Genomic DNA, 15814 nt, shown 5'->3' with positions numbered 1-15814 from the left:
AAACCAAGAATTCTGTACTTAACCTATCAATCAAATGTGAAGACAAAATCCAGATATTTCCAATATGCAAAGATTCAGAAATGTTTACCATGTGGTCATATCTTCTGAAGAATTAGTTGAGGGATTAGAGGTTTTATTTTTAAAAAAAAATAAATAAGAATGTGGAAAATATAAGCCATAAAAATGATAGAACTAATCCAAAAGTCTGTTTCAGATACTGTCTGTTGGCACTCAGCTCCACAATAGTCTTCTGTACTCTCCTCTCTACTTCTAGCTCTGACAGTCGGAAACTATCTTTTTGAAACTCCATTGCCAGCTGGTTCTGTTTTACTTTTTTTTTTGGCCAATGGTCAAATTTCGAATGAAATTAGGAAGTAGGAGGGAGGTAGAAGTACTTTTGACTATGTTTCAGTATCTGCAACACAATAGCACCAGTCCATTGGTAGAACTTCCAACAACACTCATGGAGCATGTGTTCCTGGAGCATCAAGGGACTGGAAGCTTGTAAGCTTCTCCTTGGTGGCAGAAAAGACTATGGTCTCAGGAGTTCCAGCAAGGGTGGTGGTTAGAGGCTTACTGGAGTCACTGTTCCCGTGTAACAGCATCTTTTCTCTTTTGCTCTTCCAGTCTTTACAACACTTTAGTAATGAACTATCTCAAGGTCTAATTCATCTCCCCCTGTGTTAATTATCTAGAGTAGTTTCTTTTTTTTTGCCCTGGGCATTGAATGATACAGAGTCCAATGAAATGAAATCATAGGCTGAGACATTTAGATAGGATTTGAAAGCAACTGATTTACTTTATATTAGGAAGTCAACAAACTCTAAGAATGTCTCCAAGAAGAAGAATGGAATGACTTCAAGGCATTAGAAAGGAAAGTCTGGGGCTCCTGGGTGGCTCAGTCCATTGAGAGTCAGTCTCTTGGTTTTGGCTCATGTCATGGTCTCTTGGGTCACAGGGTAAAACCTCACGTCAGGCTTTTGCTCATGCAGAGCTGGCTTGGGATTCCTTCCCTGTCCCTCTGCCTCTGTTCCTCCCTGGCTCATGTATATGCACACATACATTCTCTCTCTCTCTCAAATAAAATCTTGAAAAAAAAAAAAAAGGAAAGTCTGAAAAACATGATAAAGAAATCATGCACCACTTCTCTGAAGAAAATATGATAACTAACACCAGGAGAAATAAAATCCTAATAGGAAAGTCATGGTCAAAATATGAAGCAAACTAAAAGGTAGCATGATTTTGAGACTCTGATGAAGTAGATGAGTCTACTTCTTCCATTTGACCTAGATTCTAGGATCATCCTCTTGGTGGGTACAGTGGTCATCTCAGCCTCACAGAGAAAGGCATTGTAACCTTAGAACATACTTGGCTTTATGTGGGCAAGTAATAATCAACACTGTTCATTTCAGCTCTAAAAATCAATCTATCAAAACAAAATAAAGACTTATAATTATGGCTATAGACTGTAATGCAAATTTAAGGATCTGAGGACAGGAATTGGGCTTTGGAAGGGCAGAGATTCAGGCAGAGATATCCTTATCTTACGCATAGAGAATCAAGAAACACTGGATAAAATTAATGAAATATGACCTACAATGTCCTAGCACATCATTTAATGCTACAAAGTACTACTGGAAGCAGTGGTAACAATATTATAAAATTTATCTGTGCAAAAAGGGTATTTGAAGTGAGCTAAATCCTTATCTTTCTTAATGAAGAAGTCAATGAAAAATCGCTAAAATCAATAAATCAAGGAATCCAGTTACTTACTACTATTTAGAATTACGCATTTAGAGAAATGGTCTTCTCAGTAACAGAACCGGGGCCAGGCAAGGATGGAATGGGTATTCTATTATATTTTGTTAATACTTATTAATTTTTATTCTATACTACTTTTAATGTTACAAGTATTATTTTGAAAAAAGACTTTTTTGTTTTGTTTTGTTTTTTAAAGAACACTGCATTATGGAAGGAGGGTAGTCTGATGAAACATCCCTACTTACGTATCTTATAACTGAGCTTGTCTTCATCTATAGGATGAAGGAGTCTGGTTAGATAATCTGCAATGCCTCCATCTATAAAATACTCAGTATTTCTGGAGAATGGAATGCACTTTTCCTCCTGGAATGAGATTGGAAACCTCCTTTACATTCCTACATCTTTTATCCTATCTGAGGACCACACTTGAGACAGTGATTCAAAATACTGAGTTTTAATATGGGCGGGCAAAAAGAGTATAGTTAATGCAACAGATATTTATGATAGGCTTCTGAGAGTACTGGGCTCCGGAACTGTCATTTGCTAGATTAGAAAAAATCCAAATAAGCATCATAATGATTCATAACATATAATTAGAGATAGGCGAAGCCCAAGTATGCACTTTAAAAAGAGCAAGTCTATACTGACATGGCCATATTAAAACAAAACAAAGTATCGTGAGTGGAGTTGTGCTTCCTGAAGTTTGAAGTGACAGAAGGAAACATTTTTTTTCTCCTCAAATGCCTTTGTAGGAAACGCTGATAAGGTTTGTATATTTTGTCAAAAAATGATGCATGTATAAAATACTAAAAAGGGATGATGTCCATTACTCAATCACTTTTTTTCAAGTTCATTAGACATAAAATTATCCCCCAAATTAAAATTTGCACTCTATTATTTTTTCCATGCCCTCTTAGAGATTACTCTGGTAGAGGCCTGCCAAGTTATCTGAAGCCATTCGGCTCATTGGCAAGGCAGCTTTGTCCATTCATTGAACCCTGCAGGCCAAGAACCTATTCCCGTTCCTTCCATCTGCCACATCCACTTTGAATCCGGTGGGTAGTAACCATCCCTTCCAGAATGAAAGCCACCCCCCTTCAATCTGTAAGTCATCATTATGTCCTTTTCCATAATATTATGTTCTCACCAACACGGGTGCTTAACTGATACAACATAGAACAGCAGCAAAATCTATAAAAGGATTTCCTATCAACTTAGGTGCAGTCAGCTTGGGCCAGAAGGCATCCACTGACCAGATGGCCCACTGAATGCTTGCTTGCAGTATCCCGGAGAACTCCAAACTCCAATCATCTTAATCATTTTTGACTTAAAATATGGTGGGTGGTTGTACTTACTATCTGATCCTTATAAGAATCTATGTTTCTGCAAGGGACTCTTACCCTAGTGTTGTATACTCTCCATGCTGAGAAATTATTTCTTTCCATGCTGGGAAGATTGCTTTTTCTTTAAGTATGTGTTATCCTTCTTATATATATGCACATATGTTGGTGCATCTATACATGTGATGTTCTGCAAATTCAGGGCAGCATTTGTTTGGGTCAAGTGCATTGTACCTCAGGGTGGTGTGTGTCTCATGCAAGGCCTCCTTTTCAATGCCTTCTTTTAGTTTCTAAGTGCTGAGAAGAAAATGAATTATTCTAATGTATGGCTCTGCTGGAAGATGAGCTGATCCCTGGACTTGGCTTAATTTTTCATTTGCCCACATAGAGCAAGATAAGTTAGTAAATGGTTGGTAATTCTCTGCCTACAAAGCTTCTTAGATGTCACATTTCTTGTTTGGGGTTGGTGTGTTTCTTATAACAAGATTGCTACAGAAAATGTTGCTATTAACTTTGCAGGTGAACCCTGCAGGGGCGACTGAGGGAGTAGGCACTTAACTCCATAGTTTCTGTCAATGAGGCATCTCTGCTCGAGATCCCTGTTGAGGCTTCACAGTCCATCCTAACCTCCCACATTCAACATATGTCTCAATTTTCTTACCCTTTCCCAGCACCTCTGCTGCCACTTCAGGTCCTCACCCAGGAGCCATCAGCATCACCAGATCCATGCTGTTCAGTGATCATGCAGGCACCCGAAGTTTCCACATCCTCAGTGGGTGACCAGCATAAATAGCAACATCCAGGAATGACAAGCCTGCAGACACCTTCAGCTGGAAGTGAGACTCCTGCAGCTTCAGGGAAGCATCAAGGTGACACGATCTGCAGTTCCCAAATAATACAAATTAGTCATTACTTCCCTTACCAGCAGATCTCATAATAACGCGAATGCAAACCCAACTCTGGCATGGAGGGACAGCTGGGGTATGAATTAGGGAGGCTTGGTCCAATGAGATGCTCAGCCACCTAATGACTCACATGCAAATTTTCTGGGGGGCTTTGAGGAATTACGTAGCAGAAAAGACAAAAGCCGAGTGCCCTTTCTAGGCAGAAGTTTCCTCCCTTTCCCCCTGGCCTCACAGAATGTTAGCCCTGGAAGGGATTTTAGATCTCACATAGGTCAGGGCTATGCTTTGACAGAGGGTAGTAAAGTGAAGAGAGGAGACAGAAGTCATGCCTTTCTGAAGCCACTGAACCAAAACTCAAACTCGGGCATCGGGGCTCCTATGCTGCAGCTGTCTCTACACCACTTTGCCTCTCTCACTGTTCTTTCCTATCCCTCAGTATGTGGAGCAATAAGTGACCCATTTCCAAAAGCTGACAAGTCCTTTTTTTTTTTTTTTTTTTTTTTTTCACAATTAACAGTAGAATAGTGGCTTCCATAAAAGAATCTCTATTTTTAAAATTGGCTAGTTTTTGTACTTTCATCGAAAGATTCTCATTTGGCCACTTTAAATTGAAATGCAAAAATGGCATCTGTCTTCAGGGGGTTCTTGACAGATATCCTTCTTCTCTGTGGGTATTTGACAAAAGCAAGTTGATGGTTTAACTGAGTTCAAGAAGTTGAGCTAGATGTTCATGTAAGCTCTAGCCAAATTGTAGTGTTTGCCAATGGGTCATTCTGACTTGAGAGTAAGGCTTTGATGAAGACAGGAATGTTAGCCTTCTGAAGACTTGAGTAGGAAATATAAGAGCTCCAGGATCCAGCTCTATCACCTTGGTTCCCCCTGGACCCTATCTATTGAATTTAAACTGAAGACACCTGGCAAGGTCCCAGCCACATGAGGACATGTGACATGGAGATGCCACTATATTATGTTTGTCACAGTCTTCAGTCTCATCATAGGGCTACAAAACTGGATTTTCATCCACTGAAAGTGGGTACATTGTTCAGGGGCAGACTTACCCTAGCCAAGCTAGCAGATATTGATATTTAAAACCAGAAAATTACAATCTTTATTTATTAACTTATATTTGGAAGTCTTTTTGTGCTGTGAACTCTAATATTTATATTAGCACATCTCTCCCTTGTATGAAGATACCCATGGGCAGCCAGATAATCAAGAAATTAGCTGTTGGGGATTTTTAAAAAATAATTTATTTATTTATTTATTCATGAGTGACACACAGAGAGAGGCAGAGGCATAGGCAGAAGGAGAAGCAGGCTCCCCTGTGGGGAGCCCATTGTGGGACTCAATACCAGGACACCAGGATCACGACTTGAGCCAAAGGCCGATATTCAACCACTGAGCCACCCAGGCATCCTGGCTGTTGGGGATCTTATCAGGATAATGGGGGATAGGTGATTTTTAACATAAATGGCATAGGGTAAATTAGCTTGATGTCTTTATTTCTATACAGAAATATACCAGCAAAATCCTGATATTGAAGCCCCACTGGACAAGACTCCTCCCCTGGTCATGTTTGGTTTGGCAACTTAACAGTTGATACTGTAACTCTTTTGGTCTATACTTTCATTTCAGACCATTTCTTCTCTTGATTGACAGCATTTCTCAGGATCTGTTAGTATCTTTATTCTCCTACTAGCTTAGTTTTATTGGCATGGAACCATTCCCTTATTAACGTGCCTTATTAACTGTCCTATATTGGCTCTAATCCACCGTGTAGACATTGTACTCTGTCTGTAATACAATGCCATTACTTTCAAATTCTTGAGGTATAACACTGCCAACTCCACTCCCAAAGTAGGTACCAACAATAGTGTCCACATGTAGAAATTTGTTCTTTGTGATATGGTGAATGGTTGCAGTATAGCAAACCATTGTTTCATTAGAAACAATATCCCAGAGCAGTAATCCAAACCTTAATGTCTGCATTATCAGAGCTATTAATGATTTCCATCACTTTTGTTGTGGCAATTTAGTAGCATAAAGTTTTCTCCAGCACTTTGGGGACCAAGTTAAGAGACAACAGAATGCAGCTTTGTTGAGGCCACTCAATGGGAACTTAATTAGAAAAACATACAGCTACGCTCTATACCAAGAGAGAGGAATAATGCTATCTTCCCCCTCCTACTAACAAAGCCAAGGACTCCAGATGTATCCTTTTAGTGATTAGATCATTTTTTTTCAACCAAGTGCCATTTCTTGGTAATCTTTTTCAGCAGATTATTTTCCAAGAATACACTCCAGAATAGTGTGAGTTTACTCATGGGGTGAAGAGTATTTGTAATAGAAAAGAAAAAGAAAAGCACAGGACAGGGAGTCAGAGCACAGACACAGCATCTAACGATGACCAAAAGTTAGAATTTTCTCCAAACACCCTAGAAGCACTTAATTGAAACAGCTGTTTCACAGGGTTCTCATCCAGGAATGTCAGTGTTGCTTCATGACTGGAGAGAGTAATGAAAGTGATATACAGCTTAGGTTGTGTGAGATCCTTTTGGCTAAGTGGGAGACAAATTGAGATAAAACTAAGTCCAGTGAATAGAAAGCTAAGCTGGGAATAAGACAATCAAAGTTATAGAGCTGGGAATTGGGAGAAGTCTATATTTACCACTCTCAGCCTCAGTTTCAATCTTAAAAATGTGGGCACATATTAGTACTTTATCCAAAGCTAGTTCCTGCCAGATATTTCTCCATGAGCAAATCATTTTCCTTCCTTGAGCCTCTGTTTACCCATTTTTAAGCAGCTGAGGTGTCTGACTTTATATTTAGTGATCTGAATGTTCAGAACTCTTCTCTACGAGCTGAGTTCCAAAACATAATTCTCAGACTCTAATGCCCACCCGCCCCAGCAGGAAATCCAGTCCACCTCTATACTCATCAGTAATGACTTTGGTTGCAAGTAACAGAAGCTCTAAGAGTGACTTGAAGACTTAAGTGTTTATTTTCTTGCATAATTTGAATTCTAGGGATAGGCAGCTGCTGGCTTTTGTTCAGCGGCTCAGTTATATCAGGACTGCTGCGTTGGCAGCTTTCCTATCTTTTTGCCTTTGGTGGTGAGTTGACCACCACAGCTATGGCAGCAAATCCTCTTTCAAGGCTGCATTAAAAGCAGGGGATGGGGAGAAAAAGGGAGAGGGCGTAGGTGGCAGCAGCCACATCTGCCCCTTTTTTAGAAGAACAAAAGCTTTCTCTCAACCTCCCTGGCAGATTCAGGCAGATTCAGGCTTAGGTCTGATTGGTCAGAACTGTGTCAGATACCAATCCCACGCTCAAGAGATGCTGGGGAAGTGAATGCAGTAGAACTCAGCCATCACATGGATTAGTGAGGTCCAAAATATAACTGCATAAAATTCAGGACTGCATTGCTTTGAGGTTTTAACAAAATTATAATTTTTTGGTCTAGTTGTACTGTTTTACAGCAACATTGAAACATTCCCGTACTTAGCTCACCATCCACTGACCTGAGAAAATCCTGGTCACTTCCTAGCCCCATTCCTTCTCCTGAAGAAGAAAGGAACTTTGATCCACAGACAGAAGCTGGGCAGAACATGGGAGCCAGTACCCAGCTGTGATTGTGTTACTGTGGCTGTGTCTTGGTACCACACGATTTTACTCTACAGAGTTTAGCTTCACTGTGGAGGCAAGCACAGGTAGAATGGAAGGGATATCGAGATTATTATTCAGATAGTAAGATTACAGTTACCTTATTCACAGTATCTATCATAATGTCCCATTAAATTTCCCTACGTGTGTGTGCAGATATTAATTTATGGATATGTATACATTACATACATTATGTATGCTTTACATGTAAAGTATATATGTTATATATATTCTTTATATAATATACCTGTACATACATAAAGTATATATAAAGCATAAATTATAAAGTATATATAATAAAAATAAAAATAATAAAAAAGAAAACTGCCGCTAATACTCCTAAAGAAAGACAGTGGTAGGTTATGATAAATACAAAGTTTAGGTCATGTTAATTCAAAGGGAAGGCAGGAGGGTGGAATGGGGAACAGCATGTTGGTAAAAACAAGTTACTGATTGTGTTAGCTTGCCAGGGCTATTGTAACATAGGACCACAAACCAGGAGCCTTAGACAGTAGCCTCACAGATCTGGAGGCTAGAAGTCCAAGATGAAGGCTGGTTCCTGTGCAGGCTGTGAGGGAAGCTCTGTCCCTGGCTTGCAGATGGCCGTTTTCTCCCCGTCCCTTCACATCCTCTTGCCACTATGTGTGTCTGCCTCTGGGTGAACGTCTCCCCTTTTTTATAAGGACACCACACAGGATTAGAGCCCACCCGAATAACCTCATCTTCACTTACGAATTATATCTGGAATGGTCCTATTTCCAAATAAGGTCATGTTCTGAGGTAGTGGTGGTAAGGACTTCAAGATGTGAAGGTAGGAGGATGCAATTCAATCTGTGATACTGATATTAGGTTATAGTTCCTGTTGGAGGTGAAAGATAATGAGTAGTCATTATATTTTAAAAATAATTAGAAGAGAATGCTTGGGATAACAGTTGTCATGAACCAAGGATCACAATTCATCCAAATCTGTGGACCTGAGTTCCATAAGAAAAAACAAGAAAGAAAACCAGCTCAAACAGATCAGAGAGTCATTCTTAATGACACGTCCTGGGCCCACGGTATGACTAGATCCAGAGCTTCAAACTCTGTTAACAAAGTTAGCTTCCTGCCATCTCTGATCTGTGCTCTGCCGAAATTCTCAGGCACCATGTGGTTGGCCCCCATCAGGGTTCTCCGCAGGAGGCAATCTTCCTCCCCAGGGTTACATTGACTCAGAGGACTGGTCAGGGTTCTCGACACTCCGCTGATTGATTCTAATTCATTTTCCCAACGAAAAGCTTGTCGCCTGGAGGGCAGAGAACAGGTAACATGCAGTACTGCCACCAGCTCACAGGCACAGAGACTCAGTCCCCACACTGCTTCACACCAACCTTATAGAAAAGCCCACCCTCAGAGGCACTGCAACTCTATAGCATCATTGCCCTTCCTACTTTGGGGGCTTTGTCAGAATTACTTGGTCTATCTGGACAGGTTTCCTTCGCTTTTGGGGATAAGGGTTTTGGTTTTGATGTCTCTTCTCCAGATTTCTTTTGGGATCTCTAGGAAATATGGGTACCACCCTCCCCAAGCTCTACACAGCAAGAGATACTGGGACAGGAGGTCTCTGAGGAAACACACACACAAAATACACATTTTTTTTTTTTTCTGGGGCTGTGGTTACCTACCTGCCTTACATTTATGAATCAAGGTGGGCCTCTCAGGAACCTTTTTCTATAATCAAGTAAACCTTTCTTAAAGTGGTAATCTGTCTAGTGGATGGTATAATTTCTTTTTTGTAAAGTTTGCTTCATCAGGTACACTGAAATACAGGTCAAATGATAAGAGTAGGAAAATAATCTCAAAGTTCTCTACTTTATAGGTTATTCTATTTTCTCTCATGAAACAATAGGTAATTTGTACCTATTGTGCAACCTTCATATCTGCTACCAAAATAAAATATTCTTATCATTTTTCTGAGTTTTTAGGCTGCCTGGGATTTTTAAATTGCTAAAGCCTCAACTGATAAGTTCCTATGATTCTTGCCTCCTTGTACTCACAACATTGTGTTGTACCCCTCCTATACTGTATTAGAGTTGGTGTGTGTGTGACCAATACCTAAAGCAGAAGTGATGTTAGTCCCAAGCCTAGACCGTGGAAGACCTCATGAATTTCACCTTGCTCTTTCTTGATAACTCACTCTGGGGGAAGCCAGCTGCCATGATGCAGCTCTGTGGAAAATCCACATGGCAAGAAATGGAGATTTCCTGCCAAGAATCCCAAAGGAAATGAGATTTCCTGCCAGTGGCCATGTGAGAGAGCCCTCTTGGAAGCGGGTTTCCCAATCCCAGTCAATCCCTCAGATGATGCAGCCCCAGCTTCAGAGAGCCTTGAACTATCAGCTAAGCAGCTCCCACATACCTGACCCACAGAAACTGTGAGATAATAAATGTTCAGTGTTTTAAACTGTTAAGTTTTAGGGTAATTCATTATGCAGCAACGGATAACTAATACAAATCCTGACATTGAACAAAAGAACTCTGCAGAAGTGAGGTGCATACACTGGAATTATATTCTGGACCAGGAAGTGTTAAAGTCAGCTTAGTCTTTGCTCTGCTTCAGTGGGAGAATAACTGTCTAACTTCAGCAAATGGCTGTCCTCTGACTGTGATACTCCCTAGTAAAACAGCATGCCTTACTCATCCTTCCACTGCTAGCTCTATCACAGCACTTGACCTGAAAGAGGGATGTGACAAATTCTGGTTGAATGACTCACTAAAGAAAGAATGAGTGCTTATGATTCTTCTCTCAGAAAAAGGTGAGGACTCACTGCTGTTCCATGTTCTTCTTCAAGATTTGGTCCAATTACATTAGAGGATACAAGATAGATGTTTTGATCTATTAGACAAGAATCTTCAGAGACACCATCACCTCCACAAAGACACCCAGTGGTAGACTATCAGGATTGCTACACTTTAATAATAGGGAACCTGTTAAATACACTTTGGTAAAATTACATAAGGGAAGATCATGCAGCCATTTGAAACAATGCTGTAGAACTTTATTCTGTAATTTGGAAAAGATATTTTATGATATTTTGATTAGAATAGATCTTGACACACATTTGTTGAATAAATGGATGAATGATGATTCAGAAAAGTATATTATATTTTAAAAATAAAAATTTAATATATGCAGATATGTAGTGAGATGGAGAAAACCACATCTGAGATAATATTTCTCATAAATACTGTGTTTCAGGAATCTTTTAGGATGGCAGTAGTATACAGATAGAAGGTGAGACCCCCGAATGCTATGCTAGACAAAACATTTATGACTGGTAAATTATTGTCTAAGGAGCCTGGTTAATTGAATGCTTTTTTTGTTTGGCTGAGCAATAAAATAATGAATATATGCAAAATCTGAGGCAGAGCTGAATTGCTCTATAAAACATACCTGGCCTTATACGACAAAGAAGGAAAGAGGTCATAAGATGTTTAAGTTATTTTTAATATCCCCTGCCATGAGGGATTTTATATAAGAAAAATCTCTGATCCAGGAGTTCTACCCTCATCTTATGGACTATCCATGCTCATTAATTAATAGAGCTTTAGCTAAGATTCATCTCCTCTCTGGGCCTTAGTTACCTCATTTATAGAATAGGGGCATGTAATTTTAGAGATCCTCAAGCATAGTTTGAAGTGCATACTAATTTTTGTGGAAAAGACCAAAGGAATGATTGATGAGCATAAAGTACACTGGGTATAATTTTGTAAAGTGGGTATTATACTCCATTTCACATTTTAGAGTGTTCTAGGTGAGGGGTCATAGTGATTATTTGTGTTAATTTTTTTTACTTGCCAAGATAATAAACTGTCATCTGGAGTCTCCAATTCAAGAGCTTCTCCATTTTAGAAGAAGACTATATAGTTGCTTGTATATTTTTTGAACAAGAAGGAGAAATGTCTTTTATTTCAATCCTCATTCTTAAGTGAGGAGAATGTCAGCCTTTTTAGGATTGTCATAGTTTCCTGATATGTCTTAGAGGAGGGAAGATTACAAAGAAAGCTACTTAGCACTTATCTTGCTGTCTCTTCCAAAGTAATGCTTCTCACATTAAAAGGAGGCGAGTCTCAGAAAATATAGGTACATTCTACTTTTTAAAATGCACATACTCCATTTTAAAATTTTGGCATTTTCTAGAAGAGCCTACTCCCAAATCCTACAAGGAACTTAGTCTCATGTTTTTATACTGACATCTCTGTTTTGGCCAATAACTTTATTACTCAGGCTGACTTCCCAGTGTTTCTTGATCTGAATGTTTTCACTCCTGGTAATTCCAGAAAAGTCAACTGGATCCATAAAAGGAAAGATTAGGATGATTAGATATTAAAAGAATTCAGTGTCAACCTTTAAGGCACTTTTAAAAGTCTGACAAACATTTCTTCAAATGTTATCATTCTTGAACAGGGAGGTCACCTACTCTGTTTGCTGCTAGACTGGGAACCCAACCAATGCCTGGGAATGAATGACTGGATGAAGGAAGGAATGGGAACTTTGATAGAGACAATGTTCATTTAGATTCAGGGTGTGATACATATACAATACATAACAAATGTACTGTTTATGTATTATATATTTGTTATATATTTACATCTGTTTTCAGATATTTATTTATATATTCTATTAATCATGTATTATTTATATATTTTATGTTGTGTCATTTCTATAAAATATTTGTATGCATTTAAGGATGCTATCTTAGCATGTTTGTAAAGAATTCACTCATAATTCCTTTTAGTGTACCCTTGCAGATTACCATATACCCCACCTGTTCAATACCCCTTTAGATGCTCTTTCTTGGCCTCATCTGTTAGAGGTTCAGATGTCTGTGAGGTGACCAGCTCCGTATGCTCCAACCAGCTGCACACAGGTGCTGTCTGAGAGCCTCCTGGCTCCAGCAACAAGGCTTCCTGGTCGACGTCCAGATGTGGACCCCTGCAGTACTGTGCTTGGCACCCAGGCATCTATAGCTGGAATTATGGGGGAAGAGTTATGCCCCCACAGGGCCAGTTCTGATCTGAGAGAGATAGGAAGTGGTGAATACATTTATCTTGGTCCCCCCACAAGATGGAAGGTGCCGAGATGGACTGTATTCAGCTTCAGATGGGATGGTCCAGTGAAAGTGGGCAATTAGTCACATTTAGAGGTGGTTGGCTCCACAGTGGCTTGTACTAGCCCTCTTGCTTCTCTATTCCACTCCCCTGCCCCTCACTCTAGCTTCCTGGGAGCACCCTTTTTCCTGTTAGCTGCACAAGCCTCTGCCTCAGGCTCTGCTTTCCGGAACACCCTGGCTAAGGTTAAATTCCTACGGTTTGATTCAAGAAGCAGATTCTGTATCCAGTTTTTCTTTTCTACTCCCATATGTCTGGAACTCAACCATCTACTCTATTCTTTTAAAGATTTTTTTTTATTATTATTTACACATGAGAGACACAGAGAGAAAGGCAGAGACACAGGCAGAGGGAGAAGCAGGCTCCCTGCAGGGAGCCCATTGTGGGATTGACCCCGGGGCCGGGATTATGCCCTGGGCTGAAGGCCAGTGCTGAACCGCTGAGTCACCAAGGGATCCCCCACTTTATTCTTTCTTTAAAAGGATCAGGTGTTCTAGAAATAATAAAATAATCAATCTGTAGCAGGGCACTATTCTGAGATGTTAACTTGTATTCTTCCTCCACTCTCAACCCAAACCTGCATAGAGAATTTTCTGACAAGAGAAGAAGATACTTGGAAGACTTTGCCTTTTCTATCATTTATTTTCAAAAGTCAAAATGTTTTGGAGAGGTGCTAAGTATTCTTAGGATAGCTGGAGGAGAGAGCCATTGTTTGAGGATAATTGGGAGAAGAGAGACCTCTAAAAAAAGATGTTAGAGGTCAGACTGAGTTAGAAGCACTAGCTGAAGTAATATGAGAGGAGCCCAGGACTCACATTCTTTGTTGCTGACCCCAGAGCAGGCTACAAGGCAGTGATGTGCATTGGGAGGCTGGTTCTCTGGGGTGCCAGCCGTTGGCAAAGACTCTGATACTTCATGTATGTATGGCCGTTGGGACCAAAAGCTTCAAGGGTATGAAACTGGGACAATGGGCATCCTGGTGGTATCCGGCATGGATCCATACCAGGAAGAACCTTCTTGATATCTTGGCCCTAAGTAAGACCTTAATACTCTAGGACAATCCTCAGGTGCATTCCAATAATGAATGCACTAAATTTCTTGCCAGGCCATGGGGATTTAAGAAAGTAAGGAAATGGATGTTAATCACATGTCTTGTTTCTGTGGACTGGCATTCATACCTGCAACAACCTTTTTTTTTTTTTTTTTCTCTATAGTTGGTTCATTTTTTAACATGGACTAGCTGCCCTGGATCTGTATAAAGGCCTTGGTCAAACTTTCCTTCTAGCTTTATCTGAAAAGGTGGGGGGATTTCATGAAGTGTTACCCAGCTCATCACCACAGCCTCAGAAAAAGCTACTTGAGCTATTGAACTGTTTGCATTCTGATTGCAAGGATTAAAGGTCAGCTTCGGAAAGTAAAGGTAAAAAAGGATTAGCCAAAGCTAGTGACAGCCCAGCGAGGCAATGAACATGGCTGAGTTAATGTTGTGTTGCTGCCACTGGCGGCTGCAGGTGAGTTTTCAGAGGCTATCCCGTTGAAGGTCATTCTGGGCAGAAGAACTGGCATTTGGTTGATTTTGTTTGCAATGAATTATTTCTCAGAGAATGGCTTTATGCCACCACTTGCTATTATTTTGATGAACAAAAGCCTGGGCTGATGAAGGGCAGTGTGTATGGTGTAGTGTGTGCACGTGTGCATGCATTCTGGCTCGTTATAAACAAAAGCCAGTAATTTCTCAAGGGACATAGGGTATCCTAAGTGCACTGCTGAAATAGGCTTATATTTCTAAAGATAGTGGGTCCCATGAAGAAACAATGGAACTAGATTTGCCGGCTTTTCTGGCTCTAGTTGTTTATCAGCGAACCTAAGGCATTACATTGCTGTAGCATGTGTTAAAATTCTAAATGATGAAGCCAATTGCCAAATCAACTTGGATACCTGCCCCTTCTCTTTGGCAAGGGTGACCCTGTTTTTGACAAAAATCTTATGACTCTTGGAAACCATGCTAGTGCAGAAAGTCACTGTTGACCATCACTCTGAAGGGAAGAAATCCGAGGATACTAACTTTTCACATGCATTCCATATTGTGCCTGTAATGATGCCAGGATTTTTGCATATATTATTTTACCTAATCTTCATTAAAACTCAGAGAGAAGGAGCATATTCAATCCTCTTTGGGTAGATGAACAAACTACAGTTACAAAGCTGCACAGCGAATCAGTCAATATTGCATCAGTCAAGTACAAAAGCAAGTACAAACCCACAGCGGCATACAATAATAGGCGTCTCTCTTATTTGTCAGTGAGGAAGCTAGGGTGGCCTTGTTCCAAGCATCTCATTCTGAATCTCAGACTGGAGGTGATGCTACCCGAAGCATTTCTTCTCATGCTAATGACGTAAGTATAAGCGAGCAAACCCAGTTGTACGAGCATATTTCAGGTCTCTGCTTATATCACAATCACTAAAACTCATTGGAAAAGGCAAGACACATGGCCAAGCCCAAGGGAGTGAAGAAATACACCCCTCTTATCACAGGACCAATAAATACAGGTCAGTGAAGAATTAGAACCCAAAATCTAATCACCATAGTGAATATCAGACACCATAGTCCAATATAGTGTATCTCATTCTTAGGCCCAAGCTCTTTTGGTCATGCTGGGATGATGAGGGATGTACTTCTGTCCAACGCAAGTTCTCCTGGTACAGGATGAGAATGATGTAGTAGGCCGTGCGCAGCATTGAAAGGCCATGTGTGCAATGCCTCAGGGCTATCTTTAGAACTGCCCTGGCTTCTCCATACTCATTCTTTTGGTGATCTCATTTAGTCCCAAGGCTTTAAATACCATCTGTGTGCTGATGGCTATTATCATTTTTATCTCGAGCATGGACTTCTCTTTGCACTTCACATATGTTGGTCACCTCCACTTGGATGTCCAATAGGCCTTTGTCCTTAACATGGCCAAACCTGAACTCCTGATCATTTCCCTAGAGTGGG

General features: G+C 40.2%; 1 long non-coding RNA gene across 1 annotated transcript in view; it reads right to left on the bottom strand.

The window, feature by feature from the left end:
- LOC140621623 (uncharacterized) overlaps window positions 1-8531 on the bottom strand; it is a 34047-nt gene extending 25516 nt beyond the window's left edge. The window contains exons 1-3 of the long non-coding RNA XR_012021395.1: window positions 8402-8531; window positions 7528-7698; window positions 3763-3980 (exon numbers count right to left, since the gene is read on the bottom strand). This is a non-coding gene — a long non-coding RNA (uncharacterized lncRNA). The remainder of the gene's footprint in view (window positions 1-3762; window positions 3981-7527; window positions 7699-8401) is intronic.
- Window positions 8532-15814: the final 7283 nt, after the last annotated feature.

Source organism: Canis lupus, chromosome 1 (assembly GCF_048164855.1).
Source record: "Canis lupus baileyi chromosome 1, mCanLup2.hap1, whole genome shotgun sequence".
Taxonomy (NCBI): Eukaryota; Metazoa; Chordata; class Mammalia; order Carnivora; family Canidae; genus Canis; species Canis lupus.
This window is presented reverse-complemented; position numbering and strand designations above follow the sequence as displayed.